Source organism: Staurois parvus, unplaced genomic scaffold, assembly GCF_062004578.1.
Source record: "Staurois parvus isolate SC_StPar_1 unplaced genomic scaffold, SC_StPar_1.0 ptg000170l, whole genome shotgun sequence".
Taxonomy (NCBI): Eukaryota; Metazoa; Chordata; class Amphibia; order Anura; family Ranidae; genus Staurois; species Staurois parvus.
The window spans coordinates 1,869,537-1,880,425 of record NW_028317966.1 but is presented as its reverse complement, the minus strand read 5'-3'; positions in this window follow the sequence as shown (position 1 = coordinate 1,880,425).

Genomic DNA, 10,889 nt, shown 5'->3' with positions numbered 1-10,889 from the left:
CTACTCAACAGTTCGTATGACAGTCTTGGTTTTTTATTCTTCCATATGTATTTTGTTATCAGTTTCTTAATTATTTTTAAAAAAATCTCTGGGAGTTTAATTGGGATCATTTGATATCTATATATAATTTTTGGTACTATTACCATTTTTACCAGATTAATACGGCCCATCCATGTCGGGGTTCCTCCCTCCAATTTTTTTAACTCGTCTCTAATCTCATTAATCAGTGAAATATAGTTTAATTTATATAGATGTTTGTGTGAGGCTGTAAGTTTTACTCCTAGATGTTTTATATCTCTGTCTTTCCATTTAAAAGGGAATTCCTTTTGTATTTTTTCTTTTTCACTTTTTAAGATGTTTATATTTAGAATCTCCGTTTTTGTTGGATTTATCTTTAGGTTTGATAGTTCTCCATATTCCTTTAATGACTTCATTAAATTTGGAAGTGTTATCCTAGGATTTCCTACGTAGAACAGCAAGTCGTCTGCAAAAGCAGCAACTTTATGTTCTGTATCTCCTATCAGGATTCCCTTTATATCTCTATTCAGCCTTATTGTTGACAACAATGGTTCTAATGATATAACATATAACAATGGGGACAATGGGCATCCCTGTCTTGTTCCATTTGACATCTCAATGGGTTCTGACCTCTCCCTATTTACCCCAATAACCACAGAAGGGTATCTGTACAACTTCCCTATCCACTCTCTCATCCTAGGCCCAATACCTAAGGCTTCCAGAGTATCCATCATGAATCTCCAATTCACTCTGTCAAACGCTTTTTCAGCATCTATAGAGAGTAACACCACCGGTTCTTTTCCCTTTTTGCTCTTTTGGATTAACATCAGGCGCACCCTGAAAACCCATCTCTTCAGGGAAGCCTACCCCACCCCCTGCTAACTTGCCTCCCTCCTCCACTCTTCCTACCACTCCATCCCCCACAGCTATCTCCTCCTGTGCCACCACCCCCTCCCTCCTAGATTGTAAGCTCGAAAGAGCAGGGCCCTTGATCCCCTCATGTTTTGCATTGTATTGGTATTGTTCTGTCACATGTTCTATCTCCCTTTGTAATGTACAGCGCTGAGCGAACTATTGGCGCTTTATAAATACTGTATAATAATAATAATAATAATCTTAACCCATTGTCTTTACCCTCCCTCCCTGGGACAAAACCCACCTGATCCTCATGTATCCATTCTGGCATTAGCTCTTTCAATCTATTTGATAGGACCTTTGCATATAACTTAATGTCGGTGTTCAATAGTGAAATGGGTCTATAGCTCGAACACTGTGAGGGATTTTTTCCCTCTTTTTGAATGAGCACAACTTGGGCTTGTAATGATTCTCTTCTTATTTCCATCTCTCCACCTAGTGCATTCATGTAATTTCTAAGTTTTGGTACTAAAATTTCACTGAATTTTTTATAATATCTCACTGTATATCCAACTGATCCTGGACTTTTCCCTGACACTGACCCCTTCAATGCTAGTTTTATTTCGTTCTATGAGATATCTGCATCTAGGGAGTTCAGTTGTTCCTCGCTTAGTTTTAATAACCCAGCCATTTCCAGATATTTCTTTCTTTTTTGATTCTTCTCACTTTGTCTATTTTCTAATCCTTCCAGGGGGCTTATATTATACAGTTTCCTGTAATATTCTGAGAAGGCTTTGATGATATATTTATTTGAATGCAATATGTTTCCTTTAGCATCTTTTATTTTTTCTATATAATTTCTATTTTTCTTTTTCCTCAGGGCTCTCATCAGATATTTTCCAGGTCTTTCTCCCCATCTGTATCTCTCACTCAAAACTCTATTATATACTTTTCTCCTCTCCTCTTCTATCACTTCTTTCAATTCTTCTTGCTTTTTTTTTAACTTCAGCTCTATTTCTTTTGTTATTCTATTCCTATGTATTTGTTCTATTTTACTTATTTCTTCTAAGAGGTCACTCATTTTCTCCCTTCTTTCTTTTTTCTTTCTTGCCCCAATTTCCATTAATATTCCTCTTATGTATGCTTTATGAGATTCCCACACTGTGGCTGTTGATACCTCACCTGTCTCATTCTCCTTAAAAAAGCGTTCGATCTCCTGCCCTATTTTCTGAGCTATTTCCTTTTCCACTAAGAGTGTCTCATTCAATTTCCATCCCAGCCCTCCGATTTTCCTCCTCCCCCATTCCATTTTCATAATAACTGGGGCGTGATCTGATAAAGATATTGTCTCTATTTCTACCTGGATCAGATGGTCAATTAATTGATGTTCTATTAATATATGATCTAGTCTTGAATATCTCTTATGCATGTTTGAAAAGAAAGTATAATCTCTATCTTGCATATGTGTAATTCTCCAGGCATCTACCAATTGACTTATATGTAATTCTTTTTTCAATAATTTCAGGGCCCTACTTCCCTCTCTTTTTATATGGGAGGTGGCGTCCCTTTGTGGTTCCATTCAAAAGTTAAAGTCCCCTGCCAGGATAAAATGTCCTTTTTTAAAGTCCATCAACTTCCTCAACACTTTTTTCAGATACGCCTCCGGTTTTTTATTAGGACAGTAGATATTGGCCAGTGTACACTCGATCTCTTGCAACTTGCCCTTTAAAAACAAGAATCTCCCATCTGGGTCTGTTTTTCTATCTTCCAACTCAAACCTAATATTCTTTGCCAAACCTATTGCTACCCCTTTTGCTCTTTTAACCGGGGAGTCTGCATAGTACCCTGTTGGGTGATTTCTAGACCTCAGCCGAACATTTGACTTTATCTCAAGATGTGTCTCCTGTAGAAATATCACTGAGGCTGCCCTATGGTGTAGTTCTTTAAATAATCTATATCTTTTCCCAGGACAGTTCATCCCATTTATATTATATGTTATAAACTGAATCTCTTCCATCTTCCTTAAATTTCCTCTTTTCTCCTCCATCTATATTTTCCTTTTCTCTCCCCTTTTCTCATTTCCTCTTCTCCTGCCTTCTTCTCCTCTCCTCCTTCTCCCTTCTCACTTGCTTTTATATCTTCTTTTATCTTGCAGAAATAACAACCCCCCTCTCCCTTTTCCCTCCCTTCCAACCTCCCAACTCCCTCCCTCTCCCCTCCCCTTCCCCCACTTTTTAGGCCTATCATTTGCCTACTAATCATTTATGGAATATAAGATCCACTTTTGATTTAATCCTTGGGCTAAGACTCCGTCCATGGACGACTTCCCCTTGTCTAACCTCCCCATAACCCCCCAGGTCCCACCCAGATTTATCTCAGGCACAGTAAAACGAGGACGGTGGGGTGAGGGCAGAAAAAGACGGAGGAGGAAGGAGAAAAAAAATAAATAAAAAAATTTTAAAAAAAAACCCTATTTCTCCTCCTCCATCCCTCTCCCCCTCCCCCCGCCTCATCCCCCCCACGCCTCATCCCCCCCACAAATTGCCAGTCCTCTTTTCTCTTTGTTCTATTTTCCCATTGTTCTTCTTCCCAGCCAGGGACTTTCATTCTTTGAATTTTTAAACTGTCAAAAAAAATTTTCAAGTCTTCTGGAAACCTGAGGTATGCTGTAGTCCCATTTTTCCATCCTATTAAGCATTCGGGAGTCCCCCATCTATATTGCACATTTTGTTCTTTCAACCTTTCCAATAGGGGTCTCAAAGATCTCCTTCTCCACAGAGTCTCTGGGGCCAGATCCGCATATATCTGTATGTATCCTCCTTCATATTTAATTACTGATTTTCCTTTGGTCTTCTTCCAGATTTTTTCTTTATCCCGAAGCTCATAGAATTTAACTAGTATATCTCTCGGCCTTTCTTTCCCCAGGATTCTTTGAATTTTTCCTTTTCTAAAAGTTCCTTCTATTTTAGTCCTATCCATTTCAGAGCTGTCTGTTATAGTATTAAATATTTTACAAACCACCTCTTGCAGACTTTCTCCCTTTGAGTTCTCTGGGACCCCACGTATCAAGATGTTTCTCTTCCTGTCTTTGTTTTCTTGTATCTCAACCTTATATAGCAGTTTTCTTGGGCTTTCCCTATGTTAATTATTTCTTTTTCTAGTTCAAAGATAGCCTGGGTCTGACTTTTAACCTTCTCCTCCGTTTCTTCAACTCTCTCCAACAGGTGTCCCAGATCGCTACGGATATTTACCATTTATTGTTTTATTGTTTTCTCCAATTCTTTAAACATTTCTGCCATTTCTTTTTTGTTAGGTATTTGTAGATCTTTTTCCATCTCTATATTGCCTGATGTTTGCTGGTTGCTAGTATCTGGGGTCTTTCTGGGGTTACGTTTGCTTGGGAGGTATATTTTTTAATTGTACCAGTCTGGGACCCTTTAAGCCCGTTTCCTTTTACGTTTTTATTTTTCATTTTTCTCTGTGGCTTATATCCTTCTTATACTCCTTTGTAAATTCGTGTGTAAGGAGGGGAAAACAGTACTTTAACCTTCAAATCTCCTCCCTGACACCCTGCTGATTTTTAAGCTTTTCTTCCCTCGGGCCTCTTCCACCTTTTATACAGTCTCCGGGGACCCCCCTTTCCCTTACTCCTTGCTTCTCTTTAGGGGTCCACTCAGAGCTTCATATCAATACAAGATAGAGTACAGTCATGGTCACTCACCCTCCTCTTGTATTTTCTTCTTGTGAGTGCTCTCTCGTTTGATTCCCCTAAGATTCCGTTTGTGGGGGGGGGGGGGCAACTCCCCAGGCTCTCCTCGATCTCCTTGTCCAGGTCTCAAAGGTTCTCCTCCCGTTTGCTTTTAGCTCGAGGGGTTTCAGGGGGACAGGGGGAGATTGAATCGGCCACCGGCAAACAGGTCGGCGCAGCTCTCTCACTGCAAAACGCCGGCCGGCCGGCTTCCCGATCTCCCAGTGATGCTTTGCGGCCGGTCACGTGATCGCGCCATCCCCCTTCGTCTCCCAGCATCCAGGGACTCTCTCTCTGCCGGTCTCCAGCTGCTCCTCTCTCTCCCCACGCCAGGATCCACCTCTCCTCCACAGGGAACCGTCGGGCCAGGGTAAGTCCCCCGCCACAGGACTCAAAACATGCCTGAGGGGATAGACCTGGAGGCTTGGGGAGGCCAGACAACGGAGCTCCGTCCACGAGCTCATACATTGAGCTCTCACCCGCCGCCATGTTCAGGCCCCGCCCCTGTGGGAATGATGATGATCAGCCCGCAGTTCACTCCTCTATCTCTCCTCCAGACACACTTACCATGAGAAGCCCAGTTAAAGTCAGAATTTTAATGAATGCTGCCCTCATTGCCACATCTAAGGTGAGCCAAAACATTATGACCGCTGTACTTAATACACATACCCAGGACCCTTTTGCTGCTTTTCCTACCAAAAATCAACCAATCTTAGACACCACAATGAAAGACATGGCGATGTTACATAGTTAGTCTGGCTGAAAAAAGACAAAAGTTTATCCAGTTCAACTATAAAAAAAAAAAAAAAAAGTTTTAATCCTACACCCAAAGTTGATCCAGAGGAAGGCAAAAAACCCGGCAAAGCATGAGCCAATTTTCTCCTGCTGGGAAAAAAAAATCCTTCCTGATCCCCTGAGATGCAATTGGATATTCCCTGGATCAACTTTACCTATAAATGTTAGTATCCAGTTATATTCTGTGTATCCAAGAAAGAATCCAGGACTTTTTTGAAGCAATCCACTGAGCTGACCAGAACCAACTCTTGAGGGAGTCTATTCCACATTCTCACAGCTCTCACTGTAAAGAAACGTTTCCATGTTTGAAGATTAAAATTCTTTTCCTCCAGATGTAAAAAGTGCCTCCTTGTCCTCTGTGATGACTTCAGGGTGAATAACTCTACACTGAGTTCACTATATGAACCACTGATGTAGTTATACTTGTTGATCATATCCCCCCTTAATCTCCTCTTCTCAAGAGAGAATAAATCCAATTCCTCTAATCTTTCCTCATAGCTGATTTCCTCCATGCCTCGTATCAGTTTGGTTATCCTTCTCTGTACTTTCTCCAGTTCCCCAATGTTCTTTTTTGTGAATCGATGCCCAAAACTGAACTGCATATTCCAGATGAGGTGTTACTAATGATTTGTACAGGGGTAATATGATATATCTCTCTTTGGAGTCTATACCCCTTTTAATACAAGAGAGGATTTTATTCACTTTAGATGTCTCTAAGAAGCTCACTGTACACTGTCATGTTATCCATCATGCAGCGCTTTCATTCTGATATCACCTTACTTGATGAAAGAATGCTCTTAATTGAATTGCAGGTGGGGAATTTTGTGAAAACTGTCAATGACTTGGTTGATGCACATGATGATAACCTGGAAGAACGCACATGGATTAGACACAAGCGCATGGATCTGGAGGACAGGTCTTGCTGTAACAATATTAAAATACAAGGAATTATTGAAAAGGTGCAAACCTCCAAACTGGATAGCTATACTAAGTATCTGATCAAATCTCTGCAACCAGAGCTCAAGAACATCGAATTGATCATCGACCATATTCCTATACTTCATCACCTTTTTCTCCCTCTGGAGACCTGTTTAGGATTATACCTATAGTGGTCTACATCTTCTTGTTTGAGTCCAGGACGGTTCCCGAGACCTATACCACTACCAACGGCCCTCATCAATAACGTAAAAGAGGTCCATAAAATTGCTCTCTATCAATTTTAAGGGCCTCAACCTTCCCGAAAAACAAGCCTCGCTTTGGAAAATGGCTACTGACTGTCACTGTGACGTACTATGTGTACAAGAAATGTGTGTACAAGAGGCGCGTGATCACCCTACCCGCACCGCCACACGCCGGTGTCAGTTGCCGGGTCCCAGCGGGTGATTACCCACCGGAGCCCGGCGATTCACTGACAGAGAGGACGGCTGCAGTGATTACATTGCAGCTCTTCTCCCTGTCAGTTTCCAGCACACTGTTCCAGAGAGCAGAGATCAGCTTTCCAGATCAGTGTGTTCCTGTGAAGAACACACCCCCTCCACCTAGTGAAACACTCCCCTCACACAGTTAACCCTTTGATTGCCTCCAAAAGTTAACCCCTTCCTCCCCAGTGCCATTAGTACAGTGTCAGTGTTTTTTTTTCATTGATCACTGTATTGGTGTCACTGGGGATGTCAGTGACCCCAAGTCAGTTCCCCCCCCGGTGTCAGAATGTCCGCAGCAGTCCCACCATAAGTCGCTTATCGCCGCCATAAGTCGCTGATAAAAAATAATAAAATAAAAATTCCAGTATATATACTACTATTTGTAAACGCTATAACTTTCACGTAAACCAATTAATTTACATGTATTGGGATTTTTTTTTTAGCAAAGACATGTAGCAGAATACATTTTGGCCTAAATTTATGACAAAATGTGATTTTTAAATTTTTTACTGGACATGTTTTATAGCAAAAAGTCCAAAATATTGTTTTTCTTCTCAAATTTGTCTGTCTTTTCTTTTATAGCGCAAAAAATAAAAAATGCACAGGCAATCAAATACCACTGAAAGAAAGCTCAATTTGTGGGGGAAAAAGGATGTAAATTTAATTTGGGTGCAGCATTGCATGGCCGCGCAATTGTCAGTTAAAGTAACGCAGCGATGTAACACAAAATGCTTCTGTAAAACAAAATTCAAGCTAACCCGCAACTTAAAAAACAAACTGGACCACCTTCAATTAGAACTCCGCTCCCTACTATTAGAATGATTCAAATACTCTCATAGATGCCGTAAAACATCTTTTTATGCCACAGGTAACAATGCCGGTAAGCTCTTAGCCCAGCAAATTAAAGACTATCAGGTTAAAACGTCCATTCCTTATCTTTTTCACCAGATCACTAAAGAAAAACAAATCAATCCCCAAGACATAGGCAATGCCTGCAATGCATATTATCTCTCTATCTACAACCTCAAAGATGATCCTAACACTATTCAACCAACCGCTTCTTCCATAGAATCTTTCCTGAAGGATATTCAGCTACCCAGTGTAACCCCCTCCTAATTGTAGACGTTAAACGCTCCATTTACCACTACTGAAATAAGTAAAGCCATAAATTCTTTGCCAAATAACAAATCTCCTGGACCTAATGGCTTTGGAGGCCAGGGAAGGATTCAACATCCCCCAAAACTTTTGACCCAGTTCTATGTTTAACCATGACTTAACGTTGTTTGCCAAGGTGATGGCTAATAAGATCATCAACTTGTTCCCAGCTTTAATTCACCCTGATCAAATGGAATTCACAAACGGTACACAAACTGTCAGGGCTCCCGGGTATGACCTGAGGTGTGTGACTGACGCAGGGAAACGCAGACTTCAGATAAGTTATAAACAATTTATTAACACTAACAATACAAACATAAACGCAGTGCAATACTAAAACATAACACAGTGCAAACGAACCAAACCAAACCACCCACAGATAACAGTACATACAGTGCAAGTGTCAGGCAGGCCGGGTCAATATCAATCGGGCAGGTAGGTACAGGGGGAGCAAGCGGAGAATAGTCAGGTCACGAGCAGGGTACAGCAACTAACAGGCAGGTAGGTACAGGGGGTCAGGCAGAGAATGGTCGGGGTCACAAGCCAGGGATCAGAACAGGAGAAGTCAGCAGAGGTCAGAATCAAGCCGGGTCAGCAACAAGACAGGAACAGGAACAGGAACAGGAGCAGGATGCAGGAACAAGATACAGGGCCCAGGAAAAACACAACACCAAGGCAGAGTCTGCAGGTCTGAATGTCCCTTAAATACACCAGTATAATTAGTTCCAGGTGTTTGACTGGCTGCAAGGTTGAGTCTCTGATTGCTGGGAGCACCCACTGGCCAGCCCTGGTACTGCAGCTCACAAGGCAGGTGAGTCCCACTATTGCTGGCCAGTCCATTCCTGACAGTACGCCCCCCTCAAGGAGCGGCCTCAGGACGCTCCAAACAGTCCTAGCTGGGCAAAATGTTCCACCGCCCGGGTCTGGTAACTGGCGGGATATCAAAGACTGGCACACCGGGCAGGACTCCGGGCAGCGGCACACCGGGCAGGACTCCGGGCAGCGGCACACCGGGCAGAGGCACACCGGGCAGAGGCACACCGGGCAGAGTCACATCGGGCTGGACTCCGGGCAGAGTCACATTGGGCTGGACTCCGGGCAGAGGCACATCGGGCTGGACTCCGGGCAGAGGCACATCGGGCTGGACTCCGGGCAGAGGCACATCGGGCTGGACTCCGGGCAGAGGCACATCGGGCTGGACTCCGGGCAGAGGCACATCGGATTACCAGGTGAAGCAGCAGGCACCGGGCCCCCAGGCGGGGCGACAGGCACCGGGTTCCCAGACGGGGCGACAGGCATCGGGCCCTGGGCCCCCAGGAGGGGCGACAGGCATCGGGCCCCCAGGCGGGGCGACAGGCATCGGGCCCCCAAGCGGAGCGGTGGGTGCCGGGCCCCCAGGAGGGGCGACAGGCATCGGGCCCCCAGGTGGGGCGACAAGCATTGGGCCCCCAGGAGGGGCAACAGGCATCGTGCCCCCAGGAGGGGCGACAGGCATCGGGCCCCCAGGAGGGGCGACAGGCATCGGGCCCCCAGGCGGGGCGACAGGTATCGGGCCCCCAGGCAGAGCGGCGGGCGCCGGACCCCCAGGCGGAGCGACAGGTCTCGGGCCTCCAGGCGGAGTGGCGGGCGCCGGACCCCAGGCGGAGCGACAGGTATCGGGCCCCCAGGCGGAGCGGCGGGCGCCGGACCCCCAGGCGGAGCAACAGGTCTCGGGCCCCCAGGCGGAGTGGCGGGCGCCGGACCCCCAGGCGGAGCGACAGGTCTCGGGCCTCCAGGCGGAGTGGCGGGCGCCGGACCCCAGGCGGAGCGACAGGTATCGGGCCCCCAGGCGGAGCGGCGGGCACCGGACCCCCAGGCGGAGCAACAGGTCTCGGGCCCCCAGGCGGAGTGGCGGGCGCCGGACCCCCAGGCGGAGCGACAGGTCTCGGGCCCCCAGGCGGAGCGGTGGGCGCCGGCCCCCAGGCGGAGCAACAGGTCTAAGGCCCCCAGGCGGAGCGACAGGTCTCAGGACCCCAGGCGGAGCGACAGGTCTCAGGCCCCCAGGCGGAGCGACAGGTCTCAGGCCCCCAGGCGGAGCGGCGGGCGCCGGACCCCCAGGCGGAGCGGCGGGCGCCGGACCCCCAGGCGGAGCGACAGGTCTCAGGCCCCCAGGCAGAGCGGCGGGCACCGGACCCCCAGGCAGAGCGACAGGTCTCGGGCCCCCAGGCGGAGCGGCGGGCGCCGGACCCCCAGGCGGAGCGACAGGTCTCAGGCCCCCAGGCGGAGCGACAGGTCTCAGGCCCCCAGGCAGAGCGACAGGTCTCAGGCCCCCAGGCGGAGCGACAGGTCTCAGGCCCCCAGGCGGAGCGACAGGTCTCAGGCCCCCAGGCGGAGCGACAGGTCTCAGGTCCCCAGGCGGAGCGGCGGGCGCCGGACCCCCAGACGGAGGGGCGGGCGCCGGACCCCCAGGCGGAGCAACAGGTCTCGGGCCCCCAGGCGGAGCGGCGGGCACCGAGTCACCAGGCACGACAGTGGGCACCGAGTCGTCTGGCAAGACTGCGGGCACCGAGTCGTCTGGCAAGACTGCGGGCACCGAGTCGTCTGGCGGAACAGCGGGCATCGAGTCAACTGGCGGAACAGCGGGCACCGAGTCGTCTGGCAAGACTGCGGGCACCGAGTCGTCTGGCAAGACTGCGGGCATCGAGTCAACTGGCGGAACAGCGGGCACCGAGTCGTCTGGCAAGACTGCGGGCACCGAGTCGTCTGGCAAGACTGCGGGCACCGAGTCGTCTGGCAAGACTGCGGGCACCGAGTCGTCTGGCAAGACTGCGGGCACCGAGTCGTCTGGCAAGACTGCGGGCACCGAGTCGTCTGGCAAGACTGCGGGCACCGAGTCGTCTGGCATTGGATCGTCTGGC